At 42.6% G+C, this 26,602-nt stretch overlaps 1 protein-coding gene across 3 annotated transcripts in view; it reads right to left on the reverse strand.

The window, feature by feature from the left end:
* The window catches only part of ANO10 (anoctamin 10), a 249,542-nt gene that overhangs the window by 19,592 nt on the left and 203,348 nt on the right, over nucleotides 1-26,602 (reverse strand). The gene's annotated exons all lie outside the window — the stretch shown is intronic.

Genomic DNA, 26,602 nt, shown 5'->3' on the forward strand with positions numbered 1-26,602 from the left:
CCAGGGGCAGTACCAGGGCCCAAATAATGGAACTCCGTGAGCCATTCCTGGCCCACAGGCTGCATCTTGGATGCTCCAGATCTAATATATCAAGCTAATATAAAAAGCTATTTGTATTCAGTATATCAATGTATTACACTTTTATAAACTATACAGTATAGGAAAACTGCATCCCTTTGCAATGTGTATCAGAAACTGCAACTCTTGTTTTGTAAATTCTGTTGTAAAACTTTTGAAATACGGGTAATTTAATCTGTTAAAATAAAATAAAAATGCTAAAATTATTGTTAGAGGTCTCTAAATAAATGTTTCAGACATCATATGATTTTGCACTGGTAGAGTTGGTTAATATTATCCAGTGAGTCACTTCATTAATTTGCTGTAAATTTATGTGATGTTATAAGATGGGAGGTGAGTGTGTATTTCCACAGGGCAAATCAAATAAGCATGCTAGGACATGACAAATAATTATAAGATATTAACAAGTTGCGGAAATCTATTTTCTGCACTTTGAGCCTGACAACACATCAGTACTCACGTATAAACTCGCTCTGCAGGTGCTATTCTGATTTATTGAAAAAAATCATAAAGAAAAATTGAAAGTTCTATATATCCTTTTAGAACCAACAGAAAGTTTCAAAATAAATACCTGACAGCTGTAAGTCTGGGCTTCCTTAGTAAACTAAGCAAAGCTTAATACCTCTCATACAGGAAAAGAGAATATGCCATTCACATTAACAGGAAACTACCAATTAATACTGTAAGGACAACCCCCCCCCCCCCCCAAACATGTCCCAAACAAAAGAGAAGGGAATTATAGGTTGTAGTGTTTAGTATCAAAGGAAAATGCAGTGGCAGTCATAGGCTGGAACCTATGAACACCATAGAAGGCAGAACTCTTTAGTAATGATGATCAGTTGTAGTATACTGCTTAGGTAAGGTGTGTGTTCTTAACATTATGAATGAGAAATTTCTTGCCTGACAATTGTCTCCCAGCTGTATGGCTTCTCCTCATTTCTCACTAATGGATAATACCTCCTATCTGTGCAATCTGGAGGGAGTCCAATGTTGCTGTTGTAAATTCCAAATTAAGTCCCACCAATTATGCAGCTCAGGCCGGCACAGTCATAGATATATTCTAGCAACCAACTAGTAGCATTAAGACAGCAACTTAGCCATAATGTTTGCATAGAAGACAGGAGAGCTGAGGGCTAAAGAAGGGTTTAACATAGTGTCCATCATTAAAAAGGAGAGAAGAAGAGGACCTGGAGAAGCATAGATCAGTCAGCTGCTAGTGAACATTAACATCCAACATTGATTCAGTAAGAACAAACTAAGTCACGTCAACTTGATCCTCAGGAGTCAACTGGACAAATATGGGCTAGACAGAATTACTTACAAAATGGACACACAATTGGTTGAATAACTACAAGGAGAGTTACTAAATGCAAATCAATGTCAGAATGAAAGGTTTCAATTGTGGGTTCCCCAGGGGTCTGTTTTGGGCCCAGTGTTGTTTCACATTTTTATTAATCATGGGGATTGCAGAATAAAGAGCTTCCTGATCAAATCTGCAAATGACACAAACCTGGGCAGGGGAGGGGACTGTAAACACTTTGCAGGACAGGATTTGAATTTAAAAATATCTTGATAGTTTGAAGAACTGGGCTGTAGACATGAAATGAACAACATGAAATTCAACAAAGAAAAATGTAAGGTGCTACACTTAGGGAAGAAAACCCAAAGGCACAAATAATAAGGCAGTAATACCGCTGAAAAGGATCTGTGAGGTTTGGTAGATAAAAGACTAAACACAAGGTAGTAGTACGATGCAGTCGCAAAAAAGAAAATACAATTTGGGCATGCATTAACAGGAATGCTGTATGTAAGATACAGTGCCACTCTACTTAAGAGATGTTAGTGGCACTCTATTCAGCACCGGTTAGACCTTAGCTGGAATACAGTGTGTAGTTGTGAAAACTGCATTTTAAGAGGATTTTAGAGAAATTGGAGACAATCCAGAAGCAAACAATGAAAATGATAAAGGGATTAGAATGCAAGCTGTATGAGGGAAATTTGGGAGAACTTGGTATATTTCATTTGGAGAAAAGAAAACTAAGGGGGGCACAATTGCTAGGGTGTCCATATGTCTTGGTTTAGCCAGGGCAGTCATGGATTTTAAAGACTGGTTCCAGTTGGCTGTTGAGAATGATAATGGGTATCCTGGAAATGCAGGGATGTGGAAAGCAGTCTGGCCAGGAGTCAGAGCGGCGCAAAAGCACTTTGCAGGGGGGCAGGCAAGCGTCATAATGTCTTGGATTTCTGGAAATTCCACATGGTCAGCCTAATGATACCAGGTCTCAAATATGTGAAAGGCTGTTACGAAGAAAGAGATGAACAACTGTTCTCGCTTGCCACAGAGGGCAGAACACAAAGAAATGGATTTAAACTGCAACAACTCAGATTTAGATTAAATCTCATAAAAACTTCCTTGCTGTCAGAACAGGAAGTCACTGGAACAAGTTGCCTAGTAAAGTTCCTTCATTGGAGGTTTTTTCATGAAGAAGCTGGATGGGCATTTGGCAGGGATGGTTTAGACATAGTGGGGGTTGAACAAGATGATCTTCAAGGTATTTTCACCATATGATTCTATAACATGTAAGGGAAACTCAAGACAATTATACATACAAATCTCCCCTTAGACCAAAATAAAATCAATTTGTTACTAAATGTATTCTTATCATTTACCAGACTCTATCAGGATGGGTTGAATTGGAAGACATGCTGATGACGGATGAAAAATTATTCAGTACATCATACATCACTGGCCAAGTCTGCAGATGACACCAAGTTATGGGGAAGCTCGGTCATGCTTGAAGCTACAGATACAGGCGGATCTAGACAGGCTAGCAAGGTGGGCGAGTCAGAACCAGATGAAGTTCAACATTGAGAAATGTAAAGTGTTCCACCTAGGGACAAACAACCTCCTACATACCTACAAGCTTGGCATCGCCAAACTGACCAGCACTACAAACGAAAGGGACCTGGGGGTAATAATTGACCACAGTATGAATATGAGCTGGCAGCGCAATGCTGTTGCCAGCAGGGCAAATAACACTCTGGCATGCATCAATCAATGCATCTCCAGCAAAACCAAGGAAGTGATTCTGCTGCTCTACTCAGCACTGGTGGGACCGCAGCTGGAGTACTGTGTGGAGTTCTGGGTGCCACACTTTAACAAGGATGTGGTCAAACTTGAGAGAGTCCAAAGAACGGCCACCCGTATGATCATAGACTTGCACGGCAAGCCATATGAGGAAAGGCTGAGGGACCTGAGGCTCTTCAGCCTAAAAAAGAGAACTTGGTAGCAGTTTACCACTACATCAGGGGAGTACATCAAGGGCTCGGTGAACAACTGTTTACACCAGGGCAACCTTGAGGAAAGCCAAGAGTAACGGTCACAAACTCCAGGAAAACCATTTTAGGCTCAACATTAGGAAAAACTTCTTCACAGTAAGAGTGTCCAGACTGTGGAATAAGCTCCCTCCACAGGTGGTACAATCGCCTACCCTGGAGATCTTCAAGGGGAGACTGGACAGTCACCTTGCTGGGGTCACCTGAACCAAGCTGTCTTTCCTGCCTAGTGCAGGGGACTGGATCCAGTGATCTTCCAAGGTCCCTTCCAGTCCTTTACAATCTATGAATTTTTCATTCTGTTGCACTGCTTTTATCCTCATTCACCAGTAATGGGAGGAGTGAGCTGTGAATCACAGAAGTGTGAAGAAGAAAAGATAAATGCTCTTTATTAGTTTAGTAGAATAATATAAACAGAAGTTCCTCCACATGAAGAATGATTCATGTAATGTAAAAAACTATTTGAGAAGTTGCTCAACAACATCTGCAGAGGACTGGCAATCTACTTTGCAAATCTTCATATATAAGGCTCATACCCATTTTTCCCAGTAATATAACTATGGACCATGACGACTCCTCTCTGTGTAGCTTCCCTGATGCCTCGTATGCCATCAGCTTTAAGATTTTAATAATTTGCCTGCACTGACTTTGAGGCCATAAGGCCTTGACATTTTGTATGGAATAAAAACATGGTACAACTGGTGCATGTATTCCACATATTTGAGATATAGTTTTATAGTGCTGGTAATGGCCATTTATGCAACTACCTTTCAAAGGAGTTGGTAAAGGAATAGAAGAAAGTGATGGGAGATCTTTTTCTCATAAAAGAAAGGGGAGGGGGAAAGGGAACCTTACATTGAACAGAAAGTTCTCTAGAACTATAAGCCTAACCTTTCCCACATAACAACCACATGATTCTTGTATAGACAGCAGAATTAATTTAAAAATTTGTCTTTTGAAGGTAATTTAGAAAGGCCTGCACAGGCTTGTCTAATGTGCCTGCCATTCTGATTAATTTTTAATTTGCTGCTACTCAAAACAGGAAGTCTTAAGTGTCTGCATAAATAGTACCAGTAAGGCCAACATTTATGGTGGTTGGATGTAGCACTCTAGTCATCTTGCAGAAATTCTAGGGTAGCTGCAATTATTACACTGTTACAATTAATACTCTTATTTGAAAGGCAGTAGTATCTAGAGGCCAAAGCCCTATTTATGTTAAGCACTGTCCAAATAAAGAGACAGTCCCCACTCCACAGAGCTTTTGGCTTTCTCTCACATGAAAAATGTAATTTGAGCAGATCAGTAAATGAAATATCCTGGTTGATTTCCACTAGGAAATCAGATAGTAACAACTATACATGTCATTCAATGCCCAGGGTGTTGTCAGCCTGTTGTCTGTGATCTGCCTACAAAGTTGCATTAGGATATGATCAAAAAATGACATCTAATTTTATCTAGTGAAAGGTTCCACATCTTCAAAAGAAAGGTCTAGAGTTGCAGACTGAGAATTTCACTTGGGCATGACCCTAAAAATGGCAACTAGAGGTCAGCAGCTACAAATGATCACTGCCATTAAATGCCTGATGCAATGAAGTTTCAGATCTTTTCATGGTGGTAAAAATGATGGAGAAATGTGTGTCTAGTTTGACCCCTTGGTGTGTAAATCAAGTATGAAAAGCTCTTGATTTTGAACAACTGCTTTGCTTCCTTTCCACTGGTGTAGGCAACAGCAATCAACAGTTGCTATGAAGGGTCTGACAATGACTTTGTTTTCTCAGATATTGATTTTTTTCCCCAAAGCTCCTCAACTGGAAATTTGGATGTGCACAGTAGCTGCTTATGATGACTAGTGATTGCTGTTCATGGAGTGAAAGAGGATCCTTATAACCACTGTTTTGATTAGAACAGACCCTGAAACCTCCGATTCCAAATGAGAAACAGGATGATGAGCCACTGGCTTGGCACCCGGTACCTTTTTCCTTATTAAGTACAGGAAAATCTTTGGTCTGAATGGCTTCAGTGGAGTCTCTGGAATTTCTGTCCATTTCTTGCTCTCACGGTGTGTGGTATCTTTAGAAAGGAAGTCATCTTCTGAAGTTCAGGATTTACCTTTCACTAGTGGAGCTATTGCTACACCAAGGTTAAATTCTCAAAACTATGGAATTCCTTTATGCTTTTATTTAACACTTTAGTTAAGCATTTTTTGGTTGAATTATCATTTCTCAGACACGTACCAAGCTAATCTCTTTAGCATGTGTGACAAAGAAAGCCATGTACCCTTCCCAAATACCACTCCAATCCCCTTCCCCTGCCTGACCTATTGCTCACCTTCCTGCTCCCTGCCCTATTTGTCACTGTGTTCCTGGCTCCTTCCTGGATCTGCCACATGACACACACAGAGGCTGCCTGTGCTACTTGTGACACGTACTGCAGGCTGACCATCCCTGTTTCAAGCCATGTCCTGGCAGTTACAGAAAAGAGGCAGCATCGTGTTCATCATAGTTTAGGGCCCATCAACGAGAAGAGCTATTGGTAAACAGCTTGATCATGGAAATAAGTCTAATATTCATAATATCCCCCAAAGCCTGGAAAGCTGCCTAATTCTTTCCCCAGGATAGCTGGTGGCTAAGGGAAACATCACTGAAACTATCCATCCCTTCTAACATTTGGACACAGCCCCTTTATCTGGCAGAAGGCAGTTTCATGGGCTGCAAGCCAGCCAAGAGCAGTTCCTAGTCCCCTGAAGCTGAGGCAGAGCTTCACAGAATTATCAGTCTTCTCTGTCCATATTTGCTGCATGATGGTAAGCAGGGATGCTCCTAATACTGAGCATAGAGGCCATGCATAGACAAAATGTGGGGCATGTGTGCACGACACTTTAAAGCAGATTAAATGCTTTTGTACCGCTTTAATGGTGTTGGTGTTTGCACGCGTCAATGGCATATTGAGCAGTAATTGCAGTCGCTGTGGCAAATTCGGCGGCGTAATGTGCCTTACGTGACTTGCTGCCCTACAGCCACGGAGCAAAGCTGCAGGCTCCGTGCAGCTCAGGGGCTCTGCAGGAAGCCTGTGCAGGCAGGCAGCCTGGCAGCAGCTCAGGAAGGCAGGCTCTGCCCAAGAAAACAAAAAGCGACGAGCCATATCTTTTTTCCACCCCCACTTGGAGCCTGCTTCCCTTCCTGAGCTGCGTGGGGGCCCGGGGCTTCCCTCCATAGCTGCGGTGCTCCCTGGGACCACCCAAGCTGGGTGCCTGCGAGTGGGTACCACCTGGGAGGGGCTGCCATGGAGGGAAGCACCAGTCCCCCACCCTGCAGCCCAGGGACTGCTCCACGTGCTGGCAGCTTGCCCTCCCTTTCCCACCACTGCAGAGGCAGGTAAGTTTGGTTGTGTGCGCAATACGGGGGTTTAAAGGGCTCTAAATTGAAGCGGGGTTTTTAAAAATCCATCGCTTCAATTTAGGGCCCCTGTTTCATCTATACATGCCCTGAGAGACAGCCTTTGCTAAGAGAAAAGCTTCAACAAACACTTCCTCATCAGGACAGGAAGATAAAGGGAAAAGTGTTTAAACACTGATTTTTATCACACATGATCATTAATTGTTGCCTTGTGGAGCAGGCATGTTCTTTTGTCTTTGGTGATCTGAAACCCCTAGGTTTGCATGATTTGTCCCTTATCAAGTTCTTTGTCAAGATCCCCATAGGGGAGCTACAGTTCCATGAAGGGTTCTAGGCCCTATATGCCAGTCTGACCTAAAGTCTGTGCCCTGGCAGAACCAGTTAGTGGCTTATTGTGGCAGGGCATAGATCTCCCTCTGATGCTTCTGCACGCTGCCAATGGACCCACTTGGATCCCTTCTAGTCTTACCGAACTTCTCTGGTTGTGAGAATGGGAGTCAGTAAGAGCCTGTTTGAAAAGTGTTCTACTACAGAAGCCAAAGCCAGCAATCTCAAGACAGTTATAGTTAAAAGCTGAAATGAAATCACTACTGATGTAAGTTCTAAAACAAAATGGTTGGGAGAAACCAAACCAGCAATTTGTTCTTCCATCAGAGGACAAAGGCCTAGGGGCTTAAGCTGAAGGGTACTGCTTAGTCCTGGAGCCGCAGCAGCAAAACTGGACTGCTACCAGGTTCCACAAGTGGGCAGCATTAGCTGTAGTGACAAGTGAAGAGAGATGATGTGAAGCAAAATGTAAAACGCTTACAAAGCTTAACAAAATTAGGCACAGCACTATCAAACCTGGAATATTTTCTTAGGCAACTCCTGACCTACAATGACCCTGGAAAATTATAATTTTGGTCAATTATATCCAATTATGTGGGTTTTATTTTTTTAAAAATGCCTTGAAAAGTTCTCTAGAAATTTAATTGGGATGAGTGATAGCAATTTATTTCTGATCTGATAGTGACAAGTTTGGATCATGTATGAAAATGGTCTGCCAAAAAACTCCCAAGCACATTCCTGTTGTCAGATATCAAACCTATTTGTTTCATAATTTCCAGTTAGTTGTATGTTTGTTTTGCTGGAAAAACCTTCATGTAATCAACCTGCTTCCTGATTACTTCCTCTCTTTCTTTTCCTCTGCCAGCACTTCTTTCCTAAACCACAGTGAACAAGATATTAGAAGATTTAGTTTTGGCTTCTGTCCATACCTTATAACCACAAGATACTAATAAATTCTTTATCATCAACAGTCAGAAAAGAAAGGCAACCTGCAATCTAGTCTGGAAAAAAAACCACAACTGACTAAAAGGAAAAATTATAACTTTGGATGAAAAAACAAATTTAGATTCTATTTTACAATTATAGACAAATCCTAGTATTTTAATTTCTTGCACCCTATTTGGTGTTTCTCATGCAATGGGAGCTCATTATAGATTTAAAGTAATGACAAGGTGATCCGCTCTTACATGATTTTGATAACTCAATTTATATTCTAGTCTTCCCTCCAGCATTGTGACAAAAAGAATCATTGAATCATTTGTTCAAATACTGATTTTGGGAGGAGGCAATTTACTTATATTACCAGAGAACCTGAAAATGCAGTCCTAAACTATTTGCATTTAATAATGGAAATCAGGTTTTTTTATAACAAAATATTGCTGGAAAATGCAACTTGTGCAGCAAAGACTTTCTTTGCTGCCTCTAATTTTGGTGAAGTGTAATAAAATCAATTATGACTTCAGTAAACTGTAGTTAACTGTAGCCACTGCAAGTTAGACTTGTTGGAACAGCAAATAAAAAGAGGTAGACAAAAGACAAATGGAACTTCCTGAGTAACCTATCATACCACAGCACAGCAATAAAGGAACTTATCAATAAGTTGAGTATGAATACATGGATGACTGTAATTATCCATTTCACTGGTGGGTTTTCTTCCTGTAAAGAGGATAACCAAAGCAAAATCAATCATCTAGGGGTCCCCAGCTGTTTCCTTCAACCAAGAATGCATCTGATCTGTTGTTTTGCACATCGCCTCAAGCTGGCCTTTTGTGTTGATGTCTATATTGCTTGTTATATAAAATTGTTTTAAAAAATGAGTAAAAGTTGAAGTAGAAAGACTGAACTGATCCAAACAAAAATTCTTCTGATATAACTCAAGGACTGGTGACAAGATCATGTATGGTAAACAACGGACGTGCAGAACTGGAAGTCAAGGACCAAAACTGATATGCCATAAAATGAGGCATTGTTGAAAAATAAATTAGAGGCTGAGAGGTTTCACCCATCCCTCCTTTCTATGATCCTAGACAGCCAGGATGAAACTTAATTTGACACTGCTGCAAGAAGACTTGCATGGACTATAAGGAGTGAAGGGTACAATCATGGCTTCCATCCTTATCATCTCCTGCAATTTAAGTCTCCTTCATGATGGCACTGGGTCTTCATTGTTCTGATTCTGAGAAAAGGACCCAGATGAAATCACCACCTCCACTGGCTTCAACTAAATCTTACACATCACTCAGACCATGAATAGAGACATAACTGGTAAGATTTGTACTCTGGGCACAAAACCTAGTAGCCTGAGTCCTCTCAGTCAGCCTCCTGTCTCCCCCCACTGTGGGAGATGCTATTTCCTTGGGAGAGGTATCAGTACATCCAGCAGCTCAGGGATTAATGTTCTCATGGCAACCTATATCCACTGCCATCACCCAGTACTGCCAAATCCTGTCATCATTGGGACACTGTAACAGTGAATTTGGCAGCACCTCCCCCTCACAGTAGTGACATCTCCAACAGGGACAACCCCTCAAGGTGCCCCCCTCCCTGTTCACTCCCCTTCTAAGTACTGTCTCAGATCCCATTGCCAGTGCCCTTTAACTTAGAACCCAGGTCTTATGCCCTGGTCACCTGCCACTAGTTCTGCTGACTTGCATTCCCTGTTGTCATCCCCTTATTTGTGTGACTTCTTCCTTCCTGATTTATTTCTTCTCTTCTCTTACACTCTTTTGCCATCTGCTTAATAGAGTTGATCTTTCCCAGCTAAGAGTGTGTCTTTGCAATAGAGCCTTTAACCAAAGAAGTAGCTAAAAGCAGTGTCTCAAACCATCTGAGTCTGATTCAAGCTTGCCAGGTTTTGAAGTGGCAAATAAGACTGTGCTTTGCTGCCATTCTTTAGCAGCAAGGCTCTAAGTAAAAATCAGTGAAAAACATTTTCTTTCTTTGTTATTCTTTTCCTCTCTCTTTTGCATGCACTTTTCTTGTTTCTGTTTCCAAGGAGTCAGGATAAGACTTAAGTAGCCGTAGCAACAGTTTCAGCCCATTGCAACAAAACTTTTTCCTTCTCCCCAAGAAAGGACAGTTTAGACCATCTAAAAGACTATTAAACTCACTCCCTCTCTCTCTCTGGAATAAGGGATTTTGTTAAAATGAAAAGCTTACTACTTCATGGCTGTAATGCTATTACTGTTTTTCCTTCTTTTTCAGTATTTTTAATAAAAGGTTTAAAAGATTTTTGTTGATGGAGGCTTCTTTCCTCAGGACCCCAAAACTGAGGATTGCACAGTGACTAAGTTTTGTTCATACCTTTACACTCTGGACCCATTTATGCCACTGAAACTAACATAAGTAATATCCCGGTCTTGCTTCTGGATCTGGTAATTGTTCTTTCTATAAGACAGAAAACTGGGAACAGGACTTGAGCAATCAGAAAAATATCCCTTTATAAGTAGAATTAGGTTACCACCAGGACTCCACTAGGACAAAGGGGAATCTCTGTTTAACATTCATTACCTTGTCACGACAACTCTTTTTAGGTGCTTTGCTTTACAGGGGAAGTAGAGAAAAGAACAGAGTCCCAACTTGGAATAAAAACCCTGTATGAACATTCCAGATTCAATTACATACCTATATGGATAATAAGAGTGATATTAAATACAATTTTTTAAAAGAAGGCATATAAACTAGTCTGATCCAGGACAAACACTAAACACTAAATCACAAGTGGCAGAGGAAGGATATTGGACTACAGAGAACACTTGTTTGATTTGCTATGACAATGCCTGTTATGTGAGATTAAAATACAGGAAAGAAAAGGTAAGCAAGGCCCATCTCTTCAGGGAAACTTTGGGTGTGTTTATACTCAGAAAATGTTCTTACCACATATTAGCTAACTGACATACACTAACTCCTAGTGTTTGCCTCAACCTGTTAAAATGTGTGAAAACTACCAACTGTCTCATCTTTTCTAGGACTTTATCTCATTGATACCAAGTGTTTACTAGCAGCACCACACGCTGAGAAAAACTCAGTCCTTCAGGGAACAGGATTCCTAGTGTTTCGGCCCCTGGTGAGCAGGGCAAATATTCCCAAACAGCTGGGCACCTGGGAAAGCTGCCACACAGGCGTAACAGTGATTTCCAGCTGCTTCAAGTACAATCATATGGCTGCAGCAAAAGATGGTTTGTTTCTACCTCCTACCCCTGTAGGTGCCTGGGGTGATTGTCCCTGTTGCACTGCCTTAGTTACACCACTGGGCATTTATACACATAAATTTTCGTGCCTGGATGTGCCAGAGATCCAGCGAGTCAGAGCAGATTTGATTAACCGAGTCTGCTCCACATGCAAGCTGATGCACAGGGTGCTGTGTCACTTGCAGTTGTATAAGCAGCGAAAAGCACATCAGCGCAGAGAACACCTTCTATGCGTTTTAGTTCAAAAGCAGACCACTGCCTTTTTCTGCATGCTGACGCGCATTTTGCCACTTATACAACTGGAAGTGATGTGCTTACACGTGTCAAAATGCCCACTGTTCCTAACACAGATCTCCTTTCCAGTGCCCATAGAACACTCCTGGTTTTATTCCACATTGTCCTGTTCTTCAGTTTGGCAGGCAGCTGCCATATTAAATTTAAAGAACCAAGTTATTCTGTATACTTTCTTACAGTTTCTCTGTTCTTTGCAGAGTACTAAAAATGAATCAGAGACAGAAGGGCTGAAGATTTGTGGTTCATCCCTGGCCAAGAAAACACTTATCTGTTTGCAATGTAAAGGTTTGTAGGTAATTACTTTGAGACTGTATATGCCTTTGATTGATTTGGGGGGGGGGGGGGAGGAGTGGGAGGCTGGCACTGTCATTTACTGTGTTTATGTAATGCCTAAGCACAATGACCAGGGCCATAACCTGGTTAAGGCCACTAAGTGCTACCATAAGATAAACAATCTGAGCCTTCAAGAGGCCAAGAAGCAACTACAACACAGCTAACACAACTAACTGCCTCTGTTTCATGAGCCAATGCTTTCCCCATTTGATAAGCACCTGGACTTGATGACTTGTTTGAGAGAGTATTTTTTCTATATGAAATTGTTTCAATATGGGTGCCTTTTTGAATTCCTTGAAGTCATTAGTATTGTTTTACCATTACTAAGGTTGAAAGTCAATTGACTGTTAGTGCAAGCTAAAGTCCAGTAAAGCTAAACAAACAAACAAAAAAAACTCTCTCAAAAAAACTTAGGTTTCCCCTCTAACAAGCTTCTGAAGAAGGTGCATCGGATCTGTGAAAGGACAGCCATTCACTTTGGGTGTTACTAGGACAGTGGGGGACAACCTTTTTGGCAGGTAAGCCAAAATTAAGCCACGTGTCCTCCCTAGTTCCACTCCAGTCATCTTCCCCTGTCTGATATTCTACTCGGCTTTTTGTTCCCCACCTGACTTGCTGCTCTGCTTTTTTCTCCTTTCCACTAGGCCCCCACTCCAGAAAGGATGTAGACAAATTGGAGTGAGTCCAGCAGAGGGAAATGAAAATGGCTAGGGGGCTGGGAGAGGCTGAGGGAACTGGAATGATTTAGTATAGAGAAGAGAAGACTATGGGGGGGGTTTAATAGCAGCCTTCAACTCCCTGAAGGGTGGTTACAAAGAAGATGGAGCTGGACTGTTCTTAGTGGTGGCAGATGACAGAACAAGGAGCAATGGTCTCAAGTTGTAGCAGGGGAAGTTTAGGTTAGAGATTAGGAAAAAACTCTTGGGGTATGTAGTAAAGCACTGGAACAGGTTACCCAGAGAGATTGTGAAACTGCCATCCTTGGAGGTTTTTAATTTCCAACTAGATAAAGCCTTGGGTGGGATGATATAGTTGAGGACAATCCTGCTTTGAGCAGGGGATGAGATTAGATGACTTCCTGAGGTCCCTTTTAACCAGAATTTTCTATGATTCTACAATATCTACTCTTGTGCTGCCTGCCTCTTTCCCAGTCTACCCCATGCCATCCAGAGAGGCTGTCCGTGCCACTTGTGGCACGTGTCATAAGTTAGCTACCCCTGTACTAGAAAATCATTCACAGGCATACCACTGATCATAAATCTTGCTTCAAACAGCTTTGAAATTACTCTTCCTGTTAAAGTTTTCTCTTAGAAGAAGTATTTAGGGCTTCCCTTCTAATTAACATTTTTGGGTCCATGTAGGAAGTCTCTAAAGGTTTCGTTAAATAACCTCTGCCTCTGGTACCAAATAACAGGTAAGTATAAAGTTTCTCTAGGCATCTTGTCATCCTTTAGGTTTAACTGACCAACTGATTTGGTCTAGAATTAGGAAATATTCCTCTTTCATATGCCCTTCTTCCAACAATGACGAGACACTTTTCACTCATTTGATGTCAAAAGAACTATACAACATTTCTACTCAAACAATGCAAGTGTCTCCAAGAATTTGTTCATTTAATCTGGTGAACCAAAGCCTACAATAGTCAAATACATTAAAATTTGTGTAAATTTACTTCCTTCTTCCAAGAAAATCACTGTTTATTCCATAAACAATAAAACAATGCTTCCTAAGGAAAAATATGGAAAGCTTCTGTGCAACTCTGCACAAGTGCTCTTATTACATGCTATAAGTGCAGGATAGAAAGCAGATGAGGCAACAATGTACAGAGAATGAACATATGTTATGAAGGATTATAGAATTTTTCACTGACAAAGATAAAAACCAAAAATGAATTCTTCTAGGAAGAGAAGACAGTCAAATTAAAAGAAATCTTTGCTTTGCTTTACAATTCTAAAAGAGAAGTCAATAAATACCCAAAAAGAAGAAAATCCAAGTAAGATATGACCCCAGAAAACAAGTTAGAAAAGAAAATCCTTCTTTTCTTATGCATTTAATAGAAAATGTGGCTAAACCCCACTTCACATTTCAACATTTATTACTGGGTGAACAATTTAGCAAGCCACAAAAAAATCAAGTTCCAAAATTATTTCTGAAGTTGTCGGTCTTCAATAGAGGAAAAAGAAGAGCATAGTACTTGTAGTCAGAAAAATGTTCTTTCTATTCATTTCCAGTTTCAGTCTTCTGTTTAGTTTTCATTTATTTTAATAAACGTCAAAATGTAGGTGTCTGAATGTGAACCTGCTTCTAAATCAGTTCTTTTGTGAGATTCTTGCTTCCCAGCTTCTCTAAGCTGTTGCTTATGAACTGGCACCTTAAAATACAGCTTTGGTATGCAGAGTTCTCACAATACCATTGAAACTTCCTGACAGACTACTTTTTCAAAATGAATAGACATTATCCAATCAAAAAGCCTGGCTTACACAGCATTCGCTTTTGCGCATTAACTACCTATCACCACATGCCATATTATTCATAGTAGATATGACTACCCAAAAGATAGGAACAGGAGAAGTATATATAAATGTCTTACAACAATCTACATGCAGACAAACTGTTCTCTTGTGCAAATACTTACATATTTGTACACTATGATATAAGGCTTTCAGTATAAACTCCTGTTCTGTGTTTATAAGAAACTGTTTTTGTTGAAATTTATCACTGTCACAGAACTGGAAACTGAAGACTTATTAAACCGCAAGATAGATATAGAACAGAGCAGCCTGCATTTCCTGAACCATGCAACCGTGACCTAGCTCTAACCACAATGATGGATATGCACCCTACTACAGAATTACAGTCTAACAAGAGATTTCACAAAGACTTCAGAATAGTATTCCCTTTGTTTGACAACAATACATGTCAAGTCCTTTGGTTAAATGCCTTTTTTATGCACCTACTTCCCAAATAGCAAAACCTAAAATGTCAGAGAATGCTTTTTAGTACTTCATCAGTTAAAAAAGAAAAAAAAAAATCTTGCTTCAGATTAAAAATACAATTCACAGTTTCTCTGCAGGAAAGATTACAAATGGCTACTTCAGCCTTGCAAATCTGTTTTTCTTGCTGTATTTACAGCATGCCCTACAGTGAATTTAATTACTTGAGAAAGAAATATTTTCATGGCATGTTGAAAATGAAGTTGTTTATACAAAGACTGCCATGCTCACTGGCTGGCCCATGTAGCTTTAATTGCATTTGAAAATGCAACAGGTTTAGTGGTCAGTTTTGCAAACCCTGTTGCTTTTCCATGCAGGCATGGAAGACCTCAGCAGAAATAATGTTTATGCTGCAACACGGTGGGGAGGAAAGATGAAGCAGGCAGCTGTAAAGACCAATCCCCACCTGCTGTAATGCAAAATCTAAAGTGGTTTTATGCACTGGAATACACTATCCAAGGGGGTGAAGGGGAGAGAGAAGTGGAACATGCGGAAAACATTGAGTGGGGAAAGAGGTATACAAGGATGGGTGGAGGAAGGGAGACAAGCGGCATAAAGGAAACTTGGAGTAGGAGATGTAGGACAGGGATGTGGGAATTTAGCTGGAGTAGTCTCATGCCTCAGAAATTTTCCCAGTGCTCACCTATCCTGCTCACTCTATGCTCCACCCTCCAGGGCTTTTGACATTTGAATATTGCCCCATTCCTCCATGTACCTATTCAACATGCTCCTTCCCACTTGTAGCCCTTTTCTCTCCAATATGCATTCCCCTTACATGCAACTTTAAACAGAACTAGGTCCTGGTACTGATATGCATGGACATTTAAGAACTAAACTAGACTGGGAACTAAGATGGCAGGGGACATCTTTATTTATTCAATTTATATGCTTCTCTTCCCCCAAAGGCTCATTTACAGATGTAAGGCAGTGAGGATAAAGGAATTTAGGGAAAAATTGGCATGGAAAGAAGAAAAAAATGGGACCCTACAAGAGATACTGAAAAAGAATGCAGCCTTCCAGAAGAAAGTATGGTAAAGAGTATGAGACTGGCAGGGGAGGAATTATTATTTTACATCACAGCTGTCCAACTACTTCTGAAGCTGGGGCTGCATAATACACAGGCTGCCTGCTGTCACAACCCAGGGATTTTGGTGCCTCGGCACGATGGAATTTTCCCGCCACATAAGAGCCTCTTGCACAGCAAAGGTTTTTGTTGCAACAGAAAAACCTCGGTGCAAGAGAGTTCCCGCCATTTGAATGCAAATTTGTGTCCCGCTATTGGCCAGTTCTAAATTATTCCTACGTGGTGGCTAGTAATTGGCTTGCTAGCCGTTTAAAATTTCGTGCGACTTCCACCCAAGTCGGAGAACTTTGAGCACGCTGCAGAGTGCCTCTAAAGAGATCTGACTTGCGGCTGAGCTTATTGATAGACTGATCACCTATCGATTCTTCTCCCCGTCACCGAGCGCAATCCTCGACGTACCCTTTCCCCGCCGGCTTAATTTGTGGACGGATTAGCTGGCCTGAGCCTTGCCAGCTGGAGCAACTCACATAGTTGTTCAAGCGACCGGACCACCTGCGTCGCGGCTACAAGCGGCATAAGTAAAGTTTTTGCAACCACTAAGCTTTGTCTGCCTCTCCATTCACCAGCCCGCCCAGTGACAGAGTAATTTCTAAATCACCTCGAGTTGGCTCTGGCCGTCCGAGACATGGCGACAAGGATGGGATCTAAGAGTACAGCGATGAACCTATTCGGGTGCTGCCCCTGGCGCACTGGGACCCGCCGCGTAGAGAATGCAAACGATCTATGGGTGCATATCGCTTACCACCAGGCAGTAGAAGGGGATGAAAGAAATATTGATGGCTACTTCTCCGTAAAGAGAGAAGAAGCAGTCGTAAAAGAATGGAGAGCTAAGCTATTCCTTGGGGAGTTCGGATGCATAATGGGGAGCGACCGGGTCTATTATCGACCCCCGGAGGAAACATCAGCCATATCCCTAAGCTGGGGTGAAGGCACGGAAGGCGGAAAGGCTGACCCCCGCTCAGGAGTTCGCTCAATGCACCCGATACTTAAGGGAAGGAGGGGAACCCACCCCCATGGACTGGTTCAACTGTCCGGATTTGGTGCCTGGGTCGCGGGGCCACGAGCTCCTCGTTCAGCTCCGGGAGGACCTGGAAACTAAGGGCCGTCACGTGCCGAAATGGGGTTTAACTAAATGGAAGAAGGGAAAGATGATGAATGTGCTGTTCTGTACAATAACGGGTCTACTAAGGGAATACGCAAATTTGGAGGCTCAGATGCATATGGCGGGTAAGGAGTCACTGGAGCGGACAGCAAAGGGCTCTGGAGCGACGCTTATCAATAGCGTGGGCCACATGCCGCTAGCAGAAAATGGCGCCGAAAGAAGCGCGAGCCATCCGGGGAACCCGGACAAGAGGGGTGGGGTTTCAGAAGACCCGGCGGGGATCCGCCTAGCGACTCCGCCCCCTGCGGTGACGTTGTTCCCAACAGCCCCGCCTCCTTGCCACGGGGAGGGGGCAATGGAAGGAGGGATGTATCCAACACTCCCGCATGAAGAATTTAACTCTCTCTCTGCCGCAGCTCACCCGATAGCTGTAATGAAGCATATTGCGGATGAAGAAGGTACTACGCATACCACTGTTATCTCTCGCACACGCACCCGACCAGAAATTCAGGAACTTTGTAATCTAAAATAAAACCAGAAGAAACCTTGGCCATGTGGTTAGGACGATTAATAGTGGAATTTGGATCTGACACTTTAGACAAGGAAGAAGCGAGTGCCCTGACCCGACAAGCGGCATGGAGCAGAGGGCGTGCTACTGACTTGAATGTGGTCACGGACAGTGTAGTGGGACAGGTAACCCACAAATTCCACACCTGGCATGAGGGTCGCCCGCAGAAGGCCACTGCAGAGCAACTCCTCCTAGCCATAATCGGGGTATCATATCTTTCATGGAGCCCGAGAGCGAATCCAACGGGACTAATAGAAGTCCAACACAAAGAGAGATGGGCTCATCGCCACCTATCGAACCCCGGGGCAATTCCAACACCCCTGGAAGCTATAGATGCCTGTGTGGAGTTATACGGAGGAGCAAATGCTGTTACGCTCCGACTCTTTTTGAACCCGATGGCGGGTCAGCCAGTGGGAAATCTCTTAGGCCATCTCCCACGACTGCAGGCGCTCATGAAACAGAGTGAAGAAACTTCTGATGGTATAAGAGACCGATCCTCAGCATACCCAGCTGAAACACTGAGACCCAGATGTCAAGAGTTTACCCCCCGGCGAGAGCTATGGTGGTCACCTCCAAGAACCCCGAAGGAAAGAATTACAAAGGAAAAGAATATGTTTGGTTTTCTTCTCGCCCGCTCCGGACTTACAAAGACTCAGTTGCGAGTTTTGGGAGAAAGGGCCCAGTGTCGTCTGGCCGAAGTATTAGGATTCAAATTCGAAGACCCACCAAAAAACGAATAATGGCCGTCGGCTCCACCGGCAGCCTTCTCCAACTCAAACCTGACCCCACTGATCCTTGTCCATATGCCGAACTCACTGTTTACAACCCTACCGATCCAGATGACCAACAACAAGTATTCTTCCTTCTCAATACTGGAGCTCAAATCAATGTGATTACCTCAATGATACCTCACCAAAAGACCACCAAAACGATTAAGGTACAAGGACTTAACGCTATTGCAGTCACCACAAAGGTCAAATTCTCAGTCCAAGGCCACTGATACCCCCTAGAGGCTGTCCTAGGGGGCATCAATATTTTAGGAATCCCGGGGATAAAAGCGCTTGACCTTAAAGAACAAGTGCTACAAGCATTACCCATTATTATCCCAGAACAGGATTGGCATCAACCAATGCTTCGTAACACCTCCACCTGGCGATATCAACCAATCCCAACTAAGGGTCCTCTAAAAAAGTCCCTTACTGACCTCCTGCGGCGACTCGAGCAACGAGGCTGTATTAAGACCGTAACTGCTAGCACCTACCCGTCATCAGGATGGGGAGTTGCAAAACCTGGAAAGCCCAACGAAGCCTGGCTAGTCGTAGACTATAGAGAGGTTAATAAAAGATGTCAAGTACTTCAACAACCTAATCCTTCTACTCTGCCACAATGTATGTTTGAGATGGCGCAGTTTCAACAAAGTAAGTGGGTCGGAGTCACACTGGATCTAAAAAACATGTTCTTTTCCATCCCGATAACTGACCCGGAAGGAATACTAAATACGTGCACTGATGGCACTATGTACAGGTGGACGGTTTGTCCACAAGGATAATCGCAACGCTCCGTCACTAGCTACTGGTGCCATGAATAATACCCTAAAGAATTTTCAAGCCTCACACTCTCTTCCCTCAGAGGAAGGATTGAAAATCTGGAGTTATGTCGATGATATTGCCATCATGGGTCATGATAGTTCCGTGGTTACTAGTATAGTCAACCAACTAGTCGCTCATCTTCAAAGTGAGGGATGGACGATCAATGAGGAAAAGTCATGCCTACATCCTGTAGATGACATCACGTTCCTTGGCACTCGATACATCGGTTCCATCCGCCACGGAATCTCGCATGATGGTCCTAACATCGATCCATTAAAAACATTCCTCCCTGTTACTAAGAGGCATTTCCAACAGCTTTTGGGTCATTTGAAGTGATATCGGCATTATGTTGGACCCAGTGATTTGGCACTCCTCACCAAGTTGCAGCGACAGATCCGTAACAAATTCTGAAAGTCCACGCCCTGGACGAAAGGAGATCAGTGGAACCTGCTTCACCTGCTAGCCATGGTTAAAGATACACAGCTCCATGCCATCGATCTGGGTGAGTCACTAACCGTAACCCTTGGGTTCACCACAAACCACGTGTGGGCTGTTGTGCATAACCCTCGCGATGAGCTAGTATACACGGCCCATAAGACGCTTCAAGCAGCACAACATCGATATGGAGCTGTAGGAAAAATCCTCCTAGCTGAACAACTGGTGGAGCCATTAGCAAGGGGGCATGGGACGTTACGCGCTCCCGGTGCCACATTGTTACCCTTGCTGGATGCGGAAAAAGTCAACCCACATTTTCAGGGGGAGTCTAAGACCTGGAATGCGCTAGTGCTTACCCACCATTACAACTGGCATTGCTGGAGGTTGGAAGACATGGCACCTGATCCAAGCCCAGAAGATGAGGAGAAGGTCCCTACACTGTATGGAACTTCTGCCCCGGCGTGGATGGCTTCAGATGGAACCTCCCGACATGGCGGAGGCTATGGGTACTATTGCAAGGCTTGTCATGACAAGAAAATATTCCAAGCCGACCCAGATGATAATTCGTCCCAAAAATGTGAATTGTTAGGATTTCTCAAGGTACTGGAACATTGTCTGACCCATCATAACAACTCGCTCCCCATTCCAATCATCGCAATTGATTCGCAATACATTTATAAAATTCTTACTGGTACAGCCTTTCCCACCGAAAATTTGAATGATTGGCAAGACATCTGGAAGATGTTAACTAAACTTGCACGCCTCCCATTGGTTAGGCACACTAAGTCCCACCGTCCGGATACTGATCCAGTACATGAGGTCATTGATAAGCTCTTAGAAGACCCACTCCGGACCGATATAGTCTTGCCTATCACATCTACCTCTGGTCCTGAAGTAAATCCATTCCTCGCGTGGCTTCACGAAAATTGGGGTCACCCAGGACCACGAGCTTGCCATCAACGTTGGTGCCGAACCATTACGGAGCCGGCCTCATACGGAGCTCGGCATGATTGGGAAAAGGTAGCTCAGGCCTGTGAGATATGTGCCAAAGAAAAGTGCCATAGAACCAAGCATCAGCTCGGAGCTTTCGATTCTTCACAGTTTCAGGCAGGAAAAGTTTGGCAGGTAGATCTGCTAGGACCCCTCCCAGGGTCTAAGCCGCCAAATAAAGGATTAGTTGTTGTTGACTTGGGAACAAGACAGTTACAAGTTATTCCCTTACGAAAAAGCAATGCCACTGCTATTATCTCTGCCTTAACTGCTGTATTTGCCACCTGGCAACCTCCTCATGAGATTCAGTCTGATGGGGGACCCCCTTTTAACTCTAACGCTCTAGACAAATTTGCTCGTCTTCACAATGTAGCTTGGCATCTCCATCTGCTGTACCACCTGCAGTCCAACGGCGTTGTAGAAAGACACATAGGCCTGTACAAAGAACAACTCCGCCTCAGAGGAGGAGGGACATTTAAAAACTGGACCAAATTCAATCATGATGTTCTCATCTCATTGAACACCGCTAAACCGCTATGGGACGAAGCTAATGTCCAGAAACCCCCACCTTGGGAACCCAAGTTCCAGCCAGATGAGTTAGTGTGGATCTCAATACCGCACCCCCATCAGTCTCATCCGCAAGTTCACAAAGGAACAGTTCAACGGTCGGGACAATATCCTAATACCTATTCTGTCCACTTAGAAGAAAAACCCGATCGTCCTCCTATTATCGTTCATCACAACTGGATGACTCGCCATTCCGACGTTCACCCAGTATCCTTACAGTGAATCCAATTATGGGTCTCTTTGGCTTTGTTCTGTTTTGTTTTGTTGTTTTCTTTTCTTTACAGGTCTAACCTCAACAAAGCGGTAATCTACAGCCGCTCGATTGTGAGATCCGTCGAGCATCAAACTACAGTTCATTCGACTCAATAGAGTGACGGCTATAAAGGAGACACTGAGGCAGCGAATGTCCATCTGCTCAGGACTTGCTATGACACTGTTTTCTCTCATTTTATTAAGTATTTTAATTGGCACTGTCTGTTATAGGAGAAGACGGACTGACTAATAAACGAGGGGAGTCCCAAGCAGATGTTCTCCAATCAGACAATGATCAATAGTTGTTATATGTTCAAGTTATTATATTTTATAGTTTGTTAAAAAGACTGGTCTATAAAATTGTTTATGTATATATATTGGTTGTTTAAGCTTCGCCAGGTCAGTAAATCCTGAAACAAAGAGGCCTTATGATGTGCTTATGTGTCTAAAATTCCAGTTGTGCCGTCAGCAAGGGGGCATGTCACAACCCAGTGATTTTGGTGCCTCGGCACGATGGAATTTTCCCGCCACATGAGAGCCTCGTGCACAGCAAAGGTTTTTGTTGCAACAGAAAAACCTCGGTGCAAGAGAGTTCCCGCCATTTGAATGCAAATTTGTGTCCCGCTATTGGCCAGTTCTAAATTATTCCTACGTGGCGGCTAGTAATTGGCTTGCTAGCCGTTTAAAATTTCGTGCGACTTCCGCCCAAGTCGGAGAACTTTGAGCACGCTGCAGAGTGCCTCTAAAGAGATCTGACTTGTGGCTGAGCTGGTTGATGAACTGATCACCTATTGATTCTTCTCCCCGTCGCCGAGCGCAATCCTCGACGTACCCTTTCCCCGCCGGCTTAATTTGTGGACGGATTAGCTGGCCTGAGCCTTGCCAGCTGGAGCAACTCACATAGTTGTTCAAGCGACCGGACCACCTGCGTCGCAGCTACAAGCGGCGTAAGTAAAGTTTTTGCAACCACTAAGCTTTGTCTGCCTCTCCATTCACCAGCCCGCCCAGCGACCGAGTAATTTCTAAATCACCTCGAGTCAGCTCTGGCCGTCCAAGACACCTGCCACCAGGCCACACACTATACAGGCTCACCAGCCAGGGAGTGTTGTGGTAGCCATGATGGTCCAGGAAACATGAGAAGCAGAGCGTTTTCTTTTTTGATGATGTCTTTTACTGGATTGACTGTACAGCTGATCCAGTAAAAAGTTAGTCCCTTGCTTCTCCCATACTCGCACTCTCTCTCTTACACACACACACACAAATTTTCATTCCATAATTCCTCCAATCAAATCATTTAAAACACTCACTAAGAGAGCACTTATTTCATATAAACTGTGAATTTAGAAAAATCTCAGTCTACATATAAGTATCTGTAATCTGACACTATATCTAAATGACTTGCATATTCCAATACAAACTAAAGCATAAAAGCAAATACAATGTAAATTGTGAAAGGAAAAAATAACCCAATACTAGCCCTTGAAATACACTGAATCTATAAACTATGCATGTGATTAGTTTCAAGGCTGAAAAGACTAAGGGTGGAGGTATTTGGCAATGGGTAGTGGAAGGGAAGTAGCTGAGGCTGAGGAGGGGAACTGAATAATAGAGTGTAGATTTAGCAGTTGCTAACCCCAAATATTCAACATCGAAAACAGAAAACCACAGTGACTTAAAAGCAAAATAATACATTTTAGATTCTTTTGGTCTTCTGGTGTCTGAGGTTTTAGGTTTGGGTGCACGTTTATGCTCTGTAACTACCTAAAACAAAAAAAGGTGAAAAAAGAAAAACTGAGTCTCTCATGTAATCTTTTAGTAGGAGTTGGACTTAAAGATTACAACCAACTAAAAACTGGAAATGTTGGACATGGGATTTTGAATGACTTGCTTGGCTCTTTTTGCTTTCTTTTATGGCTGTTGGTAGTGGTGATATGAACCTGAAAACTTACCTAAAGCTTATTAATTTTTTTTTTGGAAAAAAGTTCAATAAGCTGGGTCCTTTTACCAAAGTGTCTCTTTTTACCTAACGAGAAGTCTTCTCTTATTCCTATGGACTAGATTCTGCCCCTTGCACACACTAAGCACCAGACCAATTTGATGATACTCAGGAGGTAAGGCACTATTAAACATTGGATGGCAGGGTCCAACCAAACATTGTATTACTCCCTTTGGACATAAATTAATATACTTATATACAGTAATATACTATTACTCCCTTTGGACATAAATGAGTGTGCATATTTTATTTTATATACATTCTTGAACATATGCCTTTACCAGTTCTAGTAACAATATGCCATAATTGCGAGGTGATCTTGTGGCTGCCTACGAATTCATTAGGGGGACACAGCAAGGGATCAGAGATGCTCTGTTCACCAGGTCACCTCCTGGGATAACAAGGAACAATGGTCACAAACTGACAGAGAGCAAATTTAGGCTAGATATCAGGAAAAACTTCTTCACGGTAAGGGTGGCCAAAATTTGGAATGGGCTTCCAAGGGAGGTGGTGCTCTCCCCTACCTTGGGGGTCTTTAAGAGAAGGCTGGATAGGCATCTGGCTAGGGTCATCTGACCCCAGCACTCTTTCCTGCCTAGGCAGGGGGTTGGATTCGATGATCTGTTGAGGTCCCTTCTGACCCTAGCATCTATGAATCTATGAATAATATAAAAAAGTTGGCTTCTTGAAAATCAAATCATTTTGAAATTCCATTTTTATAATTTCCTATTATTTTCTGCTTTGTTTATTATGTTAAAAATTATCTGCCATAAATATATCTCAGGCTTCATTTTCTCCAGTTAATACACTGTGACTCTTGCCTAGGGGAAGTGAAAAATCTATTATTGCACACTAACCTTCTTGCAGATGCATTTTTCATCTGTTTAATCATTTCACAATTCAGTTGTTAGGGGTGAGACAGCCAGTAAAACAATTTTTATTTACTGAAAAATACCCAAGAATAGTCCATAATGGCTACACTTGACAACACATCTCCTGCTTCAAAAACTAACGGGACTTAAATAACAATTTCAGCTAAAATGTATGTATTTTTTCCATCCCTCTTAAATGGTTTATTATCCATTAGCCTTCTCTGAATTCATTTTGCCAAATATCTGTTTACCTTTCGTATGTACTCTTACATTTTCTGATAAGACTGGGCACATCTACACTTGCACTTGCGCAGTAGCCTACTGTACTACATATTAAAGCATCATATAAAAAAAATGTGATGATGCTAATGCACAGTAAAATATGCTACTGTGCATTGCCACCTAAAAATGATGTGGATTCGTTACTGCGCATTAAGGCAACCTAACGTGCATTTGTTTAGTACCTCACATTGCGGGGCATTTATATATGTGCTTCAGGAGTGGGTTGGGGTGGAGGGCATTTTAAATAGAGTGGCTCCAGGAGCCACTCTTATTAAAGCAGCCGGAGCGTCTTGTGTATCAGCATCCGTGCACTGAAAAATGGCGTCATTAAATAAAACTCATTGAACAAGCTTTGAAGTGCCCCTGCCATAATTTTTAAGCACATGGACACTGGTACACAAGATGCTGGAGTCTTCTGGAGTGTGGTAATTACCACACTCCAGCAGACGCAATTAAGTGAGTCTGTTCCAACACGCAGTAATTACAGCATGTCAGAGCAGCCTTGCTGCTTGTGTATAGGCACCCAGATGTACTACATTTAATGCGCATGAGAAAGAGCGCTTTAATGCTCGTGTAGACGCACCCACTGGGTACAAAAAACACAGCTCTACATTTGAGAAGGGCTTGATTTTACTCTTTGCAGATGTATAATTTCTCTTTTTGAAATGGCTAGACAGGTCACTACAGAGCCAAAATTAAACTCTCTCTCGCAGACTCAGGAATTAAATGTGCAAAAACCCAGGTTAGTCTCTCTCTATTCTGACTTCACTAATATATAGCATTTCTTTTCACTGAACCTAGAATAAGATAATTTAGACTAGTCAGGTACAGGCCAGGTACAGACATCATACTTTTACGGGTATAAGTGATCGGAAACCATTCTATACCCATAACAGAATAGAAGTTTGGCACAAATAGACTACTTTAAAAAATGGCAGAACCTAGTCTAAGAATTGTACCGCTCCCCACCCTCCGACAAAGGGAGAATGTGTATTCTGTTGGCTACCAATCTAAACTACGCAACTTACAGAAAACCGCATAACTTAGATGGATTCAGCCTTGACTTTTTGAATGTCTGTACCTAGCCTTAGAAATGAGACTGTTAGGCCACGGCCACACAAGAAGGGGCATGCACTTGTAGCAGCACAAATAGTAGCAGCACAAATGTGTGCCTCAGCACATGCCGTGTCCAGCTCCTCCTGGCTCCCAGCCAGGTGTGCTTTGGGGGTTAGCTGGCTGGGGCACAGAGTAGCTAGCAGGTAGCCTTCACGGTGAGGCACACTGCGCCCCAGCCAGCTGCTACATGGTTGGCTGGGGTGCACTGTGCTTCAGCACAGGGGCTCTGCAGCACATGGAGATGGGGGAGCAGGCAGCCCTCTCTCTGTCTCCACATTCGTCCTGGTGCACGCTATTTTCATGCACTTTGCACTGATTTTTTTCCGGCATTTTTTTTTTGCTACTGGGAAATCCTGGTAGAAAATTTTGCTTCTGTGCTGTGAATGAGCAGCACCACACATGGTTTAATAAGCAAAATGTGCAGTTTGCGGCAACATAAAGGACTTGCATGTCTGGACATATCATTAGAATGTACTATAGATAGATCTGTTAAATTATGAATTCCACTGGGGTAAAAACTAATTTTAATGATAAAAATAATCTGAAATTTTTTTTACAATATTTACAAACATTAGTTTTAAGCCAAATAAACATCAATGGACAGAAAAGATAGCATGAGAAATACTCCTACAAGCTACCAACCTCTATCTAGCACAATAGAAGCTTGATTTTGAGAGTTTTGAAAAGTGCCCAGAATTTACCAAATTCTGTTCCTTTGGAAGTAAATGGAATTAGCCAATTTTAAAGCACTCTGGATACGTCTACCCCCCAAAATTGCAAACTAATCCTGACACTATGAATGG

Source organism: Alligator mississippiensis, chromosome 5, assembly GCF_030867095.1.
Source record: "Alligator mississippiensis isolate rAllMis1 chromosome 5, rAllMis1, whole genome shotgun sequence".
NCBI classification, from domain to species: domain Eukaryota; kingdom Metazoa; phylum Chordata; order Crocodylia; family Alligatoridae; genus Alligator; species Alligator mississippiensis.